This window comes from Colossoma macropomum, unplaced genomic scaffold (assembly GCF_904425465.1).
Source record: "Colossoma macropomum unplaced genomic scaffold, Colossoma_macropomum, whole genome shotgun sequence".
In the NCBI taxonomy this organism is placed as follows: Eukaryota; Metazoa; Chordata; class Actinopteri; order Characiformes; family Serrasalmidae; genus Colossoma; species Colossoma macropomum.
In genome coordinates this window covers 21,197,666-21,214,124 of record NW_023494804.1, presented here as the reverse complement: position 1 = coordinate 21,214,124, position 16,459 = coordinate 21,197,666, and the positions used below count along the sequence as shown (strand labels likewise).

General features: G+C 40.5%; 1 protein-coding gene across 3 annotated transcripts in view; it reads right to left on the bottom strand.

Annotated features, from left to right (window-relative positions):
- The window catches only part of sh2d3ca (SH2 domain containing 3Ca), a 77,556-nt gene that overhangs the window by 19,450 nt on the left and 41,647 nt on the right, over positions 1-16,459 (bottom strand). The gene's annotated exons all lie outside the window — the stretch shown is intronic.

Below are 16,459 nucleotides of genomic sequence, written 5' to 3'. Positions count from 1 at the left end.
GAAGAAGAAAGGAGTGAATAGAAGTATAATAGAAGAAAGAGAAGAGAAGAAAGGAGAAGAGTTGAGTCCTCATTGTGAAACAGTGTAGTACTGAATAGTATTCCTGTAAAACAGCTGTGTGTCTTTGTGTTTTTTAAATGAAGATCTTAAATGAAGACGTGTGTCTTTGTCCTGCCACTCAAACTCCTAGTGCAGCATGAGAAAGAGGAACGTTCCTCAGAGGCTCATTCATTCATTCAAAGAAAAGCCTACAAGAAGAGTGAGAGAGAGAGAGCGACAGAGGGAGAGATGCCGCCCTCTGACCCCCAGAGACCTGCCACCTTTGGCTGTGGAGCATTACAGAAGGAGAGGAAAAGACAGAAAGAGGGAGATAAATGGACTACAGAAGGGTGTATGAGAGAGGGATGGCGAAAGAGGGAGAATAAAGCTGATGAGAGAGAGAGAGAGTAAGAACAAGACACAGGAAGAAAGGGACAGAGTAAAGAAAGAAGTAGTGTGAGATGGAGAGATGGCAAGAGAGGAGTAAAGAAGAGTTAAAGGGAATAAATGAGACAGAGAGAAAGGTGGTGAAATGATAGAGAGAATAGGTGAATAGGTTAGAAGAGTATATAGTGACAGAGATAAAAAAACAGAAAGAAAGAAAAGGGAGGGTGGGGACAATCCATTCATGCCCCCCACTGCAGCCCTGGTTACCACAGAAACCACCTTTTGTGAGTGAGTTGGCCCAGTGCCCTGTTATGTGTGTGGAGTTCAGTGGTTTAGCTCTACACTATCCCCGCTAGCGCACACATCCTCATTTACAGACACAGCAGTTCAGGCATTTATCTTAGTGAACTGGAAGGTGACGCACCGGGCAAATTCTTCTTCACAATCAGAGAGAGAAAGACAGAAACAGAGAGAGAGAGAGAGAGAGAGAGAGTAATAGCAACTTTTACACACTTTCACTTTGCCATTTCTCATTTGGACTACAAGCTATTGCTGTGTCAGGGCTAGAAGTCTGCCACCTGACACCAGCCTGACAGGACCAGACAAAATAATGGGTTTCAGGCCTCGTTCGGTTCAGTTTCTCACACATAAGTATATTTTGTACACTCCCTCGCTAACAACTCTCTCGCTGATCCGAGCTGATTCTCACAAAAATTCCCACAAAACTTTGCTGATAATAAACACTGTTAATGTTTTACAGATGTGTAAAATACCAGTTTGTCCTGTTGTAATTGTTTTTTCCATGCCAAGGAAAGAGACAAGAGACTGAGATGCAGAAAACCTGTCTTTATTCGAAGAGCGCAGGAACCCAATCTGACAACAGTTCCAGCATCCAGCCTTTTATACCTTGTATTTCCCCTACAGCTATTTGTATGTCTGCTAAGGATTAAACTAGGACAACAGACATTCATTTCTTAGTCAGGAAACACCTACAATCAGTAGTTGAGGTGGACATCAGCTAGCCATGTGATCGGTCAGTGGTGAGTAATTAAAATAGATAGCATTTTTTGTCACTCAACTCAAGCTCAACTCAAACCTGTCTGTGATAATCCACCACAGTTAGTTCAGATTTAGCAGTAACATTTCTCAAAGTCATGGGTGCATGTCGGGTCCAGGCTTCCCATGCAAGCCTTTAACCAGAATGGAGGGTCAGTGCTGTGTGTGCACTCATAGACACAGCGGAATAAGAAAGCTGCTGGATCACTTTTCTGCCTGGCCTCACTGCACCAGCGAAAAGTAGGGCAAAAGTGACCCACACTGACCCTCAAAGTCCCTCAAGATATTGAGATAGGAGACTTGAGTCTAACGTAGATGTCTTAAAGTTTTAAAAAATCAAATCTGAACGTATTTCACCCCTTTCCAATCAGCCAAGACTATTAGTTTTAAGGCTAACATAACTAATAAATAATAGAAGCTTATACCCCACCAATTAGCACTGTGCAAACTGCATGTCTAAGTCAACATATACTCGACTTAAGTAGTTTCTGACACTGCATGACATACTGCTACCCATAACAATGGACAAACTTACACTGCATAGCTAAAAACTGTAGTACATGCAAAGGAATGTATTTCTATATATTGTTTCAAGGTATGTGTAGTATATTTCCATATATGTCAAACATAAATGGAAATATACTACACATATTTTGAAAAAACAGAAACATATTTCCTTATTTTTACTTTTATTTATTTTTCATTCACATGCCATTTAAGTCTAAAGTCTGCACTTTGGTCCATTTCTATTGATAACAGCTGACTGGCTGAGCAGAACTGAAATGAACTGAACTGAATTTAACTGAACTAAATTGAACTAAACTGAATTGAAATGGGCACAATTTAGCCTTATAACATGAGACACTGAACATGCGTATGGCCTCCCCACAACACCCCCTCCCGCCACAACCACACACACACTAATGGGGTCAGTCTTTGCCCGTATCCCCCGCTGGCCGTCATAACCAACAACCAAGCATGATTCATCACCCAATTCCACTCCAGCATCCCCTTTAGACCCAATCCCATTCCATCTCTCTTCCTCCAGCCGTCTCCACCAATCAAAGCAGCCGACTGCAACCTTCTAAACTCAGAGTGACTGAGTGCAGCTGCCCCGCCGAGCCACAGTGCTATCCCAGAATGCCACGGATGCAAAAAGCCATTAGAATGGCCTGCGGCGAGTAGATGGGCGATACGCAGTCACGGGTCAGTGGACGCTTTTGAGCTTCTCCCTGGGGAAGAGCTAATCTGGTAAGCTCCAGTGAAGACTGGCGCAGCGCACTGGGACATAATGGTGGGGGGCTGGTGTGAAAGGCAGCTGCTGTTTTGAATTAGATGTATGATTAATCATATCACCACTATGGCTAAAGAGGTTTGGACAATTACTAGGAGCTCAAGTAATTACAGTAAGAGTGTCTGCTCACGTGTCTGTGGAGGAAACTGGAAGCACATCATGATCTGTTATGAAGGAAGTGAGATCTGATATGTTTTATTGATTGTAACATAATCATATACTTTATTTGATTATCCATCCTGGTCATTTTGATCATCGCTGAAGCAGATGATCTTAAATTAAAATGAAGCCACTCTAGCCTAGTAAACACACATGACTTCATCAAGGGTATTCAAAATTTTGGATATGGGTCATTCTCCATTTGGAGTGGGAAACCATGTCACAAAGGTTGCAGGGCTTAAAAAGATGCTTCAAATATTAGGCACTGCTCCAAAAGTCAGTATGTAATTACACAGTTAATGTTAGATTAAATAATACTTTTCCCTTATGATTTCTCTGATTTTTCTTTTTTATCCTGTTTCATAGTTGCTCTGCATCTGTAAAACAAAACTAATTTTCAACATTTGAGAAATCATTTTTAATAAAAAACAATATTTTTAAGAGGTTTAACTCAGGAATTTGTATATAACATTCAGGTTTACTCTTTATATCATTAATGTTATACTACATTTAAAAAATATGTATTTTATTAAAAAAATGTCAGAGATTTTGGTCACTGGTGTTATCAGGACTCTTATTTTACATTTTTAACACAGTATGTTCAGCTCTATTAAACTGCTTCTTTGGTCAAGGCTCATCAGAGAGGAAGCATCTCAATGAGTCCACACTTGCTTACTATATTTTATTAATTTATTAATAATTTTTTTTATCAGTCAGCACGTAAACTGTATGTGTCACTGGCATTATGTGCTTTAATGGCTGGGTAATTAAAATTTTGTCAAAATAATGCCATTTATCATTGACCAATGAGTCAGTCAATTTACAAAATCCTCAATTTTAACCAGAATGTCACTGGTGTCACTGTCACTGGCGTTACACCATATTCATATAACACCAGTGACGGTAAAATATGTTTGCTCTCCTTTTTGCATATGTAATAATAGGAGATGTTACATATTAAGATTATTTAGTTTTGGGATGAAAGAAATTAATTTTTTTAAATATATCCACTTCAATGCCCACAGAATGACCCATATTTAACACATATTTAACAGAAATTTACACAGAACTAAATATCATTTTTTTCCAATTTCTATGTATGTCCACACTTTTCACAAGAGTTGTTTTTCAAAGAAATCTGCAAGAATATTTTTGCACACCTTCAAAGTCCAGTCTTAGAAGTCGGTTGTACTTTTTGATTCTCACCATCTGAATAATTCCAAAAAGGTTTTGGCTTATCAGTCCATGAAACCTTACTCCATATCTTGGATGTCCAGTTTTCGTACACTAGTGTATACTAAATTTTCTTAATTTTTAGGGGTCAGATAGGCACCGTACTTCATACAAACGTACATCACTGCGTGCACACTCTCATACATACACTTACACACACACACAAGCAGTTTAAACCCTCTGCTGCTCTGACCTCTTTTCTGTGTCTTGATGTGGGGTCTTGATTTCCACTTTGTGTCCATCTGCCAGCCATGGTGTGTGTGTGTGTGTGTCCTGTATCATACTTTAAGCTGCCTTATAGCCCCCTGCCCCCTCCTTTCTCATTTTCTTGCACTCCCTCTCTCCTCCATTCTTCCATCTTATATCCCTTCATCCCTGCTTCCTTACACCCTACTAATCTTCACTCAAGCCCCTTATCAAAGATCGGCTCGCTGGCCTGAATCTCCCCATCTTATCACCTCCTTCCTTTTGTGCGTTTCTCCCCATCTTGTCTTTCACTCTGTCTCTCTCTCTGTCTGTGTCGAGTTGTTGTCAGTGTCATGTGTTTGTTAGCTGATGAATATGTTTTTCTTGTAGTCTTATCTGGATGTTTTGCAGGTAGGAAACAAGGAATCAGCACACACTGTATAAGACCAGTGCCTGTATATTCATTATTCTTGTTAAAGGGCAATTCCACCCATCATTAAAATGTGAACAATGTCATTCAGAGTGGTTTGGTGTGTGTGTAGAGAAATTTACAGACTCTGATTTCTGTACAGTGGTGGTGATAGGAACCAGGAGGTGTGACGTCTACAACACAAATATAGCCATTTTATTTACTATCCAAAACCACCAGTGAACCTACATGTGCCTTCTGAGTTCTTATATGTAATGCTGATGTTGGTTAAAATAGTAATAAACATGAAACAGTAAGTATTCATGTGGACTATTTTGACTGACAACAGCCTGCATGTACTTCACCACCAAAAATGAATTTTTAAAAAATAGATTTTAGGGCAAGATCTTATTTCAAACTATCATAAAACAGTTTCTCAGACATCAGGCAGCTTATTTGTAACCATTTCACGTAACAGCTTTCTATGAGGGAGATTTTAGAGGCATTAAACTCTTCAGATGTCTGGTTCCTATCAAAACCACTGTGAACAATTCTGATGTCCCTCCAGAAAAGAGAGCAGCTCTGATTTTGTTAACATTTCAATGATTAAAAAAACTGAGAAACTTTTAAAAATTGGTGGAATATCCCTTTCACAACTCACTGCAGTCTGAGGTGGCTATGAGCGTCCACTACTTGTTAGCCAGTGCATAACTAAAGAAGCAAACTTTAAACACCAAATATGTCTTGATGGACTGACCACATTGGGGTAAGGGGGAAAAATACGTCAATCTGTCCGCATTGCTGGAAGTAACTTCAACATGCAGTCATGATGTCTGAAAACTTTGGAATATTGTGGCTGGCAAGTTTACTTCCTCAATAGAGAAAAAAAACCCTGCTACACCAATAAGAGTCCTTGGATTAGACTCCTAGAAAAAATGAAGAATTAAACATTTATTCAAATTATTCATTAAAAAATAAGGTTCCTGAATGCAGGGCTATTTCCTGCTATCAGCAGTACAAGCAGATGTTTAGGGCCCCCAAGCCATCCTTTTAAAGGTTCTATAGGGAACCAAAAGCGGTTCTTCTTGGGCATCGCTCCATAGGACCCTTATTGGTACCTTTATTTTTAGGCATATACATTCACTCACCATGTATGTGATTTTACAAAACCCATAAAAGTAGGGCCTAAGCCTAGTTTTGGACTACACTGCAATCTCTTTAGTGTTTCACCATTATAAATCCCATTTAGTCTGGGATTAGGCTTAATCTGGCTCTGGGAAACTATGCCATAATGTAATGAGATGAATTAGCACCATCATTTGGGAAATAGAAGCATCTTTTAAACACAAGGCCATAAATATCCAATTAGTCTCTCCTCCTTAATTCCACAGTGAAATGATACCAGATCCAGACGTCACTGTGGAAGTTAGGAGCTTGGGGCTTGCTGAGACTCTACTGGAGGACTGGGGTTAAGACACACTGCCACTCTGCATCTCTTCAGTTCAACATTAACTCCACACATTTCTCCACAGAGCACTTCTCTACTGCCACTAACAGCTGCCAAACCCTCACTGACAGTCTTTGTCTCTCTCTCTCTCTCTCTCTCTCTCTCTTCTCTCCCTCCCACAGCATCTTTTACTCTCATATCTCTTGCTCTCCCACCCGCTCTGCAGATGTGCACTCCGCTAATGCATCCTGACACTGAAATCTGGAGACACACACACGCACATACACACACACTGCCGCTAGTTCCTCAGTCAGACCCTGCAGGGATAGCGCTCACTTCTCTGAGAGTGTGTCTCTCACGCATAGAAACAGATTCACACACATACGCGTACTCGGACCCCCCACAGAGGAGCATGAGATACTAATACTGGCAAAAAGAACAAGAATAGGAAGAAATAGCATGTACAGAGATTTATACACATGTTAAAACTCACTTTCCCATTCGCCGGACCCCTGCCATGATCCCATGATTAGACATGCAGTGGCCTGGTGGCTGCAGGTTAAATTACATGTTTGAAGTGAAAATAAGTTAACCTGTCCTCTACAGCAAGGGGGTTAATCCTGGTCCTGGAGATCTACTACACTGGAGAGTTCAGATACTGACACACCTGGCTCTAATATTCAGATTCTCCTGAAAGCCTTCATTATCTGGATCAGCTGTGTTCAATTAAGGCTGGAGCTAAACCCCTCAGGGTTGTTGATGTCCAGGTCTGGGGCTGAGGACCCCTGCTTTACAGGAAACAAACTTAGGCCCAATCCCATTTCTTATTTTTACCTCTACCCCTTGTTTTCGAGTGTCACCTTGCCCCTTGGAACTGAGCTGCAAGGGATAGTAGTTGAAATTCATTAACAGGCTACTAGCGGTGCTCTGTAGGCGACCCTGCCAGTCTGCAGTGATAGCAGAGGAGGGTAAAGTTCAGCAATCATCGCTGCTGGTCTTTAGTTCAGCTTAAGGAAAGCATATTCCTTCAAAGAATGGAAGAACTAGCTTCTTATGAATTTTCCCATTTCACTTTAAATGGTCCATGTAAGGTGGAATGGGAAATTTAGCTAGCTAGCTACCGAGACGTCAGCATACTACTAGTGATTTTTTATGCTTGTTATAAAGAAAAGGCCATAATACATCGAAACGACATTAAACTAAGATAATACAATGGTTATGGTAATTTTTAACTGTGAAAATACTCACATTTGTGGGTTTCTTTGGTCGCTTGCGCTGCCGTCTTGCTGGTTTTTCTTTTTTTCACAACACTCCGTTTGGAGTGTGCCCCTGACAAAACCTCTGTCTGGAGGACCAAGAGGCCCTAACATTTCGCCCTACCACTCTATCTCAACAAAAATCAGGACACGCCACCCCTGGACGTGAATGTGCAAAACAGAAGGGTAAGAGCTGAGTGGTAGGGACAAGGGATGAAATGGGATTGGGCCTTAATCTGACATTTGTTCTGCAAATTTGGGATCACAGTTTCTATTTATTTGCAGCAGTTTAGCATGTCGGGAAAAAATCATAAAACATAAAGTATAACTATAAATATAAAATATATAATGAACGTTTCGCAAAAGTGTATTCTTTGTGAATGTGTTAACTTGTCATTTGACCAGGGGCAATGCAATACTTCATAAGCAATGCTTGTTAGCAACCACATCTGAGCTAATAGGAGAATACTGCAAACTTGCTTTTTTCCTGAAAGTATTGCTCTAACTAACTGGAACTTTTAGCCTAAGGCCTGGCAGGCCTTTTCCTGCCTCATTGATCTATCTGTATAATATCTGTATGTATGCTAGTTTGACATAATATCACAAGTATAATATGATGGATTACAAAAAAACAACGAAAATGCTTATTTGCATTAATAAACAAAAAAACTTCTGAAAAGCTAGTTGTGCCTGAACTTTTGTTGGGCAGTTTTGCATGCACTCTACTTCTACTTGTCTTTTCATGACCCTCTAAACCCTCCAAGAAGGGAAACAGCCAAACAAAATGCCCCCTGCAGCAGGCTGCTGACTGATTGTGTCTGACAGCAGCATGAGTGGGTGTGGGTGAGTGGGGGGGTGTAGGATCGGGGGCTTTATTGAGATGCTAAGGAGAACTCATGAATAGGGCTACCAATGGCGGCGGGTTTGAGCTGACCCAGAACTGACCAAGCTGTGCGTGTGTGTGTGTGTTTGTTTCCAATGCTTAGACTGCATTCCACTCTGGAAACCCCTGCTGCCTCTAGGGGGGGTTTGCCAGAGTAAGGGTGGGTTTGTAAGGAGAGGTGGTGATTGGCGAGTTAATGAGTGAGTATGGACATGTGAGTGAATGTCTGTGTGTTTGTGACTGTGAATGGGACAGCACTTTTTCGTATGTGTGCACGCTAGGGGCATATCCACGGGTTGGCCTGGACTGGCCTACCCAAAGAAATAAAGAAAGAATATTTAGCATTTTTTTAAGATAATAAAATTGGATATGTTATATTTTTCTGAATCCTGTCATTGTCAATGAAAATCATCCAATCATTACTTAGCAATTGTGGCTATCCACCACTGCTTCAAGTTTTTGGTTCTTTCTTAGAGCGCTAGTGTTTGAATTTCAAGCTCCAGCTGTGGGCAAAAGACCATGCCTGGAGGACCTATAAAGGTGAGATGCCATCATAGATGCAAGTGATTGCATGATTAAGGCATGCCTTTTACATGATGCTAATTGTTTGATGCATTGGCTTCCATTATGTGCTAGCTACATTAGCCTCATAGTGTTCAGACACGTAAGCTACTCATGCTCTACCTCCATGACTCTGATTCCTCACACCTGGCCATGCTGTCGTCACGGAAACACTTGTTTTCCCCCACCCCCAACCTCTGGGGCAAGTGTGTGTTTGTGTGGTGGGGGAAATGAAGGGGAAACACAGGCAGGATGTGGAAAAATGCCTCTGTGCTCCCGGCTGATCTTTCTGCAACACCATGTCAACACAACATGTCAGCTCACTGATCCATAAACAGACACACAAATGCAATCACCAAGTGTTCTCTGCACTGTACAGAAGGGATGCACTCTACACTGTACAGTAGACACTGATATTTGTATTTGTATTTGCAGACAAAATTATTTGCACATGCCAGTGATGGGGACTCGAGCCAGCGACTCAGCACACAGTGTTGTCAGGTTTGATACAGATCAAATAATGAGCCTTTCATTATAGAAGAAACTTCAATCTGATGGACAGAACAAAGCAGTACATACAGTGAGCACAGTGTTTAAAGAAAAAAGAGAAACAACTTGAAACGGTTGGCTAGTATGTAGTTAGTGTAGATAGCAAGTACAGTAGCTGGTGCACTAGTTATTATCACTGAAGTTTTTTAGCTAATCTAGCTGAAATTACAGATCATATTCCTTTAAAATGTTAAAATTAAACTGAATTAGTTACTGTGCTAGCTAGCACAATAGTATGTAGTTTACATACTACACAAACTACAGACTAGAGGCCTGTGCAGCACAGTGTTTTAGTCCCTCTCCCACCCGCTCCCGCAGAAAATCTGAATCATTTTTCCTGCTCCCATCCGCAAGCAAAGCGTTTTGTCCTGCTCCGGCCTGCGGGAATCCCATGAAAGTGAAGATCTCTATTACAGACTAACCAACCATTTCAAGTTCTTCCTCTTTCCTTAAAATACAGCATTTACTGCATGTGGTGCTTAAGTTCTGTCCTTCAGACTGAATGTTTTTCTATAATGAAAGGCTCATAATTTGAAGCCGTATCAAACGTGACAAACGTTCAGTAGGGGTCACTTCTGTAAAACGCAATGACTGCAGCAAATAATGAGGTTAAATTAAAATTCCCTTCTAAAGACTTGAGATTCGACTCACACTCAGAGACTCAAGACTCAACTGAATCGACTAGTGAACATCTCTGGTACTTCCATTTGGACAGGAATTGGTACATGGCGTGACTTAAACCGTAAATGGGTATGATGTGCTGGAACAGCATTTTAGAAGTGCTAACATAAAATAATGGCTGCATTTCAGAAACTATAAGCATAGCTGTGATGATGTGTATTAAGTATGTAACAATGCTGCAAATTGGACAGACAAAATAGAATATATGGATTGGACAGTAGTTTGCAGCAGGCTCGGTGTCAGGGGGTCGCTTACTGCCAATACCCCATCAACTAATCATCAAGCCCAAAGGGGCAAAAGACAATCAAAGTGAAACTAAACTATGTGCATGCTGCTGTACTGCTTGCTGTACTACCGGAATAAAGGCTACATCTATTCACACAGGAGGGTTTTGCATGCATGAGTGTATTGGCTGCATTTTAAAAATGTATGGGGGTCAGAACGCACACTATGTTTCAGTGCATGCTGGGGACTATAGTGCATCTCAGGGTGAAAAGGGTTAATAAGAACAGAAAATTAAAATAATTTTGTGGGCCGAATAGGACTGTGTCATGGGCCTGACTTGGCTCGCGGGTGTTGTGTTTGCCACAAGAGTTGCAGAAGATACACAGGTGTCATAAATGTGTCAATATTTGGTGAATTGTTGTAAATGTGGCTCTACTATCGACTTTCTCCTGAATGTGGGGCTTCTCTGGACAGATCTACTGGTCATTTCTTGCTCTACATTTTCATTTTTGTGCGTAACTGTTTGTAAAAACACTTCATGGATGCGCTACCTGGCAACCCCCCAACGCAACCCCAGGTTTCTGGATGCCCCACTCATCATTTAGTTCTGCCGCCTGGCCAGGTTTGCAGATGAACTATACAATCTGTGAAGCGAACACAAAGTCTGCAAATGTGTTTAAACTCCATCACTGTTCTATGGGAAGTCCAAATAATAATAAAACAAACAAAGACAAAAATATTCTTAGGGAATAGATATTTGGATTGCACCCACTGTTTACAGCACTTACTGTAAAGCATGAGCTGAAAAACAGTTAACGCTGTGGATCTCAGCAGTCTTTCTAAATGTACTACTGTGCTGCAGATATTTCAGGCCTATTTCAAGCTACCATGATTCATTTTAACACTGGAAACATGCCTCCAATTACAGAATATCCATGTGCTCCAGTATGATCAGGGGGGTAATTACTGAGATCGTGTACAGCAGTATCGACTGGACTGTTTAACTGTACTCTTAGTGCTGCAACGTTAATATTGCAGAGCAGGGGTGCGTGAATGCTGGGAACGGTGCATTTTAAAATCGACCACATCTGTGGCTGTGTGTTCTGAGCTGCTGTATCTACTCCTGTATCTACATTCACTGTATGCTACCAGATTCGCTCATTATCACTTCTTCTCCTTCCTCTTTCTCACCATGCCATCCCCCCCTTCCCTCTGTCTCTCTCTGTGTCTGCTGCCAGGTCTCGGTGACACTTTGGCCCATTACACTGTCAAGAGGAGCGGCAACATCCTGATGGCTGTCCTCCCTCTGGAATAACGAGAGGCAGAGAGAGAGAGCGAGAGAGAGAGAAAGAAAGAGAGAGAAAGAGATACTGGCAGTATATGGGGTCTAGAGTGAGAGACAGAAGGAGACAGAAAAAAGAGAGAAAGAAAGAAAGAAAGTGTGAGAGAAACTGATAGATATATGGGGTCTAGAGAAAAAAGAGAAGAGAAAGAAAGAGAGAGAGAAGGAGAGAGAAAGAAAGAGAAGAAAGGGAGAGAGCTAAAAGAAAGAGAAGAGAGAATGAAAGAGACAGAGAAAGAGAGAGAGAGAGAGATTTTGATTTGATTTTTAACAGAGACTTTTATTCAGTCACTTCACATCATAAACACTAATGCATCGTCCATAATATGAGTGCCCCTAACCAATGTCAGCCCCAAGGACTGGCAAGGACTAACTCGCCCTCCACCACTGTACAAAAAACATCATTGTAACACCATTCAGACTCGAATACCTCCAGGTTGTTCATCGCTTTGTAGAACTTGAACTCAAAAACAATCCTGGATTTAACTAAAGCAATAAACAAAGGCAAAGCATCATAACCAGCTCTGCTCTCTACTTTGTTTCGTCTTGAATTGTAAACAGCGAGTTTAGCCTGACCAACAACAAAGTTAAGCAGTTGCCATTTTGTTCTTTCTTTTCTGTTATAACCGGCCCCCCCAAAAAAAAAAGAGAGAGAGAGAGAGAGAGAGAGAAATACTGACAAGTGTTTGGGGCCTAGAGAAAGAAAATGAGAGAGAAAGAGAGATAGAGAGAGAGACGCTGATTGACATATGGGGTATAGGGGTGTCTCTTTCTGTGTTAGCATGGCAGGACAGACAAGTGAGAGAGAGAGAGAGAGAGAGAGAGAGAGAGGGAGAGAGAGAGAGAGAGAGATTCAGGCACATAACTGTACTTCTGAGGATTTAGAGCATATGGTGGTCTACAGGGGGGCCAGTTGGACAGGAAAACAGATCCAGCTCATCTTTTACTGCGGCCTAGAAGCAACACATCACACTAAACAAATACCTCTACAACAATAATAATACTGTTTAGAGTGTTAAATCTGAAATAATCTGCAAGACTCATATTGCCGGATTGAATGATTCAAATAGTGTGGTGGTTCAGCTCAGTCGGCAGTTTGTATGAAAAGAAAGAACACCATTATACCAGTACTAGCATAAATCACCAGTAGGGATGGTGGCATACTGCCACATAAAACCCAATGAAAATCTCACAGTTTTCATTTTTAATAATTTTAATAACCTCATATGATTACTGTTTTTTTAAACAATTACAGTAAAAAGTACATAGTCTACTACTACAGCCTTAAAGGACAGTGCAGCTGCAATATGGAATATGAGTTTGGTAGTTTCCTGATTTGTGAAGACCACAGGGGAGGGAGATCTTTATTTATTTATTTATTATTTTCAAAGGTGATTTTTTAGTATGTAAGGAAATATGAGGGATTCAATAAAAAGTGTATCAATATAATACCAGCGGTGAAATGATTTCAGTGTCAGATTCTAATTACAATGCCGCAATATTACCAAAAAACGTTTTTTTTTGGAAACCGTTTTCTGGTCAGTTTTAATCCCATCCCATGCCTAGTCACCAGTATTACAGTCGGAGAGAGAAACTAGACTTCAGTGAAAATATGAGTACTTTGACAAATTATTACCAGTCAAAAGTGGAAGTATATGTACTCAGTAATCCAGGCATGTTTTTTTGGAATTGTTGCAGTAACATGTAAATCAAAATAAATCCAAAATAATACTACAAGGGGTGTTCCACCAATGTTTCAAAACTTCAGCATGATTAAATCCCTAAGATTCAAACAAAGTCATTCAGAATGGTTTGGTGTGAAATGTTCCTTTCTGCAGAAATTTACAGAGCCAGATCTGTTTACAGTGGTGGTGATGGGAACTAGACATCCTAAACAACTAGTGCTCCAACAGGTACATCACAGAAATGGTTACAAATAAGCTGCCTGATTTCTGCTTCACAGTAGTCTTGAGTTAAAGTTTTGGCCTAAAATGTATTGCAACATTCTCCGCTATTCAAAGAGACACAGCTTTTGCACAAGTCATAGTGCTTTATTAACCTGCTGTTGTTGGCCACAGTCATGCATAGGCAACATTTTCTCTAACAGTTCGCTCTAAGCCTCAGATAGGCCTTATTCTCTCGGCCATCCGCTCTTAAATGATTCTCGGTTCTTCATGATCTACACATAAACACGGCCAGCAGGCTAGCACTGCCTTCACAAGAAGAGTCCTTATAGAATAACCCAGAGAATGAATGTTGTAGAGCAATCAATCTAGAAATAGCATGCCAACATTTTGGCAAAGTAGTACATGTAGGTACAAGCAGGGCATTGTAAGGCAAAGTACAAACTTTTTTTTTATTCAACACTTTTATCAGCAACATTACATAGTATGTTACATATAATACCTCAGAAGACACATGTAGGTTCACTGGTGGTTTTGGATAGTAAATAAAATCGCTATATTTGTGTTGTAGACACTGTGATCCCTGGTTCCTATCAACACCACTGTAAAGAAAACCCCAGTCATATGTTTCTCTACAATGAACCATTTCACATTAAACCACTCTGACTTTGTTTACACTGAATGGAATTATGCAGAAATTTTGAAAAAAATTGTGGATTTCCCCTGTAGATCTTTGTAGGCTTAGCTGCACTCAGGCCTAAGTAACATTGGTTCCTTCTGTTTGCCTTTAATCTGCGCTGGTCTTATCGCAGGTGCGTTTCTATCTATTAGCTTATGACCCCTTCCCCCCCTAAAAAAAATAGCCTATTAAGGGCCAATTTGCAGCCGCTGAGAGGGCAATGGGTCAAGTCAGTGATGGATTTTGGTTGTGGGGCATCAGTATCACCTTTCGGCCACTGTACTATCACGGAGTCAGCCATAGAGGACTTAACTACAACTTTTCCTTTCACATGTCCATCTGTATGACTGTGTGCAGCGGTCTACAGGGATTGAGCCGCGATTTCATTACACCGTGACAAGTGTGTGCACTAACACGTCTGTGTCTTTTGTGTGCCGAGTGTCAAGTGTGAAAGTGCAAGGCCAGAGGCTTTTACACGCTCAGATAAACCGCAAATCCCACAATGCCACACTGCGCTCAGCCCCCAGAGGAGGAAGCAGCAAAAGGAAAGAGTCGGTGGAGGAATACAGAGATGCAACCAAATTGATTAATCAATAAGTGTCAGCGTTAGATTAATTACACTGCCTGGAAGACATACTGGCTGAAATTATGAAGACACTGAATCCAATAAGGGAAGTTTAAGGCACTGCTGTTTGATGAAAAGCATGCAGGGACCCCGAACAAAAAGAGATGCGTGGAATGTGTGCATTATTTCAACATGAATAAAATATATTACATCCACACAATACAATGCAGTACATAACTAAGTCACTGTGTTGATATATCATTGCTATCATAACAATTTTTTTCAACTGAAAATGTCAGCTGTCCTTTACAATGTGTGAGCATTTATGATGAATGTAATAATAAAAATGGTCCAATATTGGCCAGAACAAAATTTTGTTAGAGTAATGTGATTATAAAGGAGAATTCCACCGCTTTTTCAAAATTTCTACATAATTTAATTGAAATGTCTACAACACAAATAAAACCATTATATTTGTTGTCCAAAACAGTAAACCTGTATATGTCTTACAAGTTTTTATATGCAATGTTGATTATGGTAAAATAGAGGTAAATATGAAGAAATACAATTTATTTGGATGATATTTTATGCATAACACCCTGCATGTTATTCCACTCATGTATTTTAAAAACACATTTAAAAAGCTGTTCTCAAAAGCATCCTAATGCAGCAGTTTCATGTAATAGTTGTCTGTTAGGGAGCTTTTATAGGGCATTAAACTCTTCAGACATCTGATTCTCATCACCACCACTGTCAACAATTCTGACTCAGTAACTTTTCTAGAATGGCACATTCACACCCAACCACACTGAGTGAGTACAACAGAATGATTTAAGACAAATTTTGAAAAACTGGTGGAATTCTCCTTTACAAATCTTTCCCCTCTCCTGTAAAATAGCCAATCCAGAGATACGAGTTTTTGTTACAAAGGCGACAATCTATGGATATGATGTATTTGTTTAAATTGAGTACATTCAGTGCACCATTTATGGAAGAATCTTTTGATTCATGCAGCCCTGAATGACTGTCCAAATGAATCAAATTTAATAAACCACTTATGATTCAATGTCTGACCTGATTCACCTGGTTTAACTGATTCTATCAAGATGTAAATTTAAAGCAAACAGATGCATGGACGGTTCTGGCTCACAGACAGAGAGAGAGAAAGCCACGTTACAGTGAAAGACAGGGAAAGGTCAACACAAGCAGATTTATAAGAGCGACCTTAAGGGCATCTTCCATAACGCAGTCTATCCATCTTTCAAGAGGAGGAGGAGCGAAAGAGAGCAAAAGAGGAAGAGAGAAAAGGACAAAAGGGGAAAGATAGAGATGGACAGCAAGAGAGAGACAGAGAGACTCTGCCACCACAGGGAAGGTTATGCAAAAGACACACATCATCTCATTCTGATCAACACAGACAGACACTGTTCAAATACAGTCTGGAAGGACGGCGGGTGAGAAGAGATGATGATGGCCAAACTGGCCCTTTGACAGTAAACACATCACCCATAAACAAACAGCAGTAACCTTATCGACAATCTGACACTAGAGTTAAACACTGCTCATCATGAGAGAGAGAGAGAGAGAGAGAGAGAGAGAGAGAG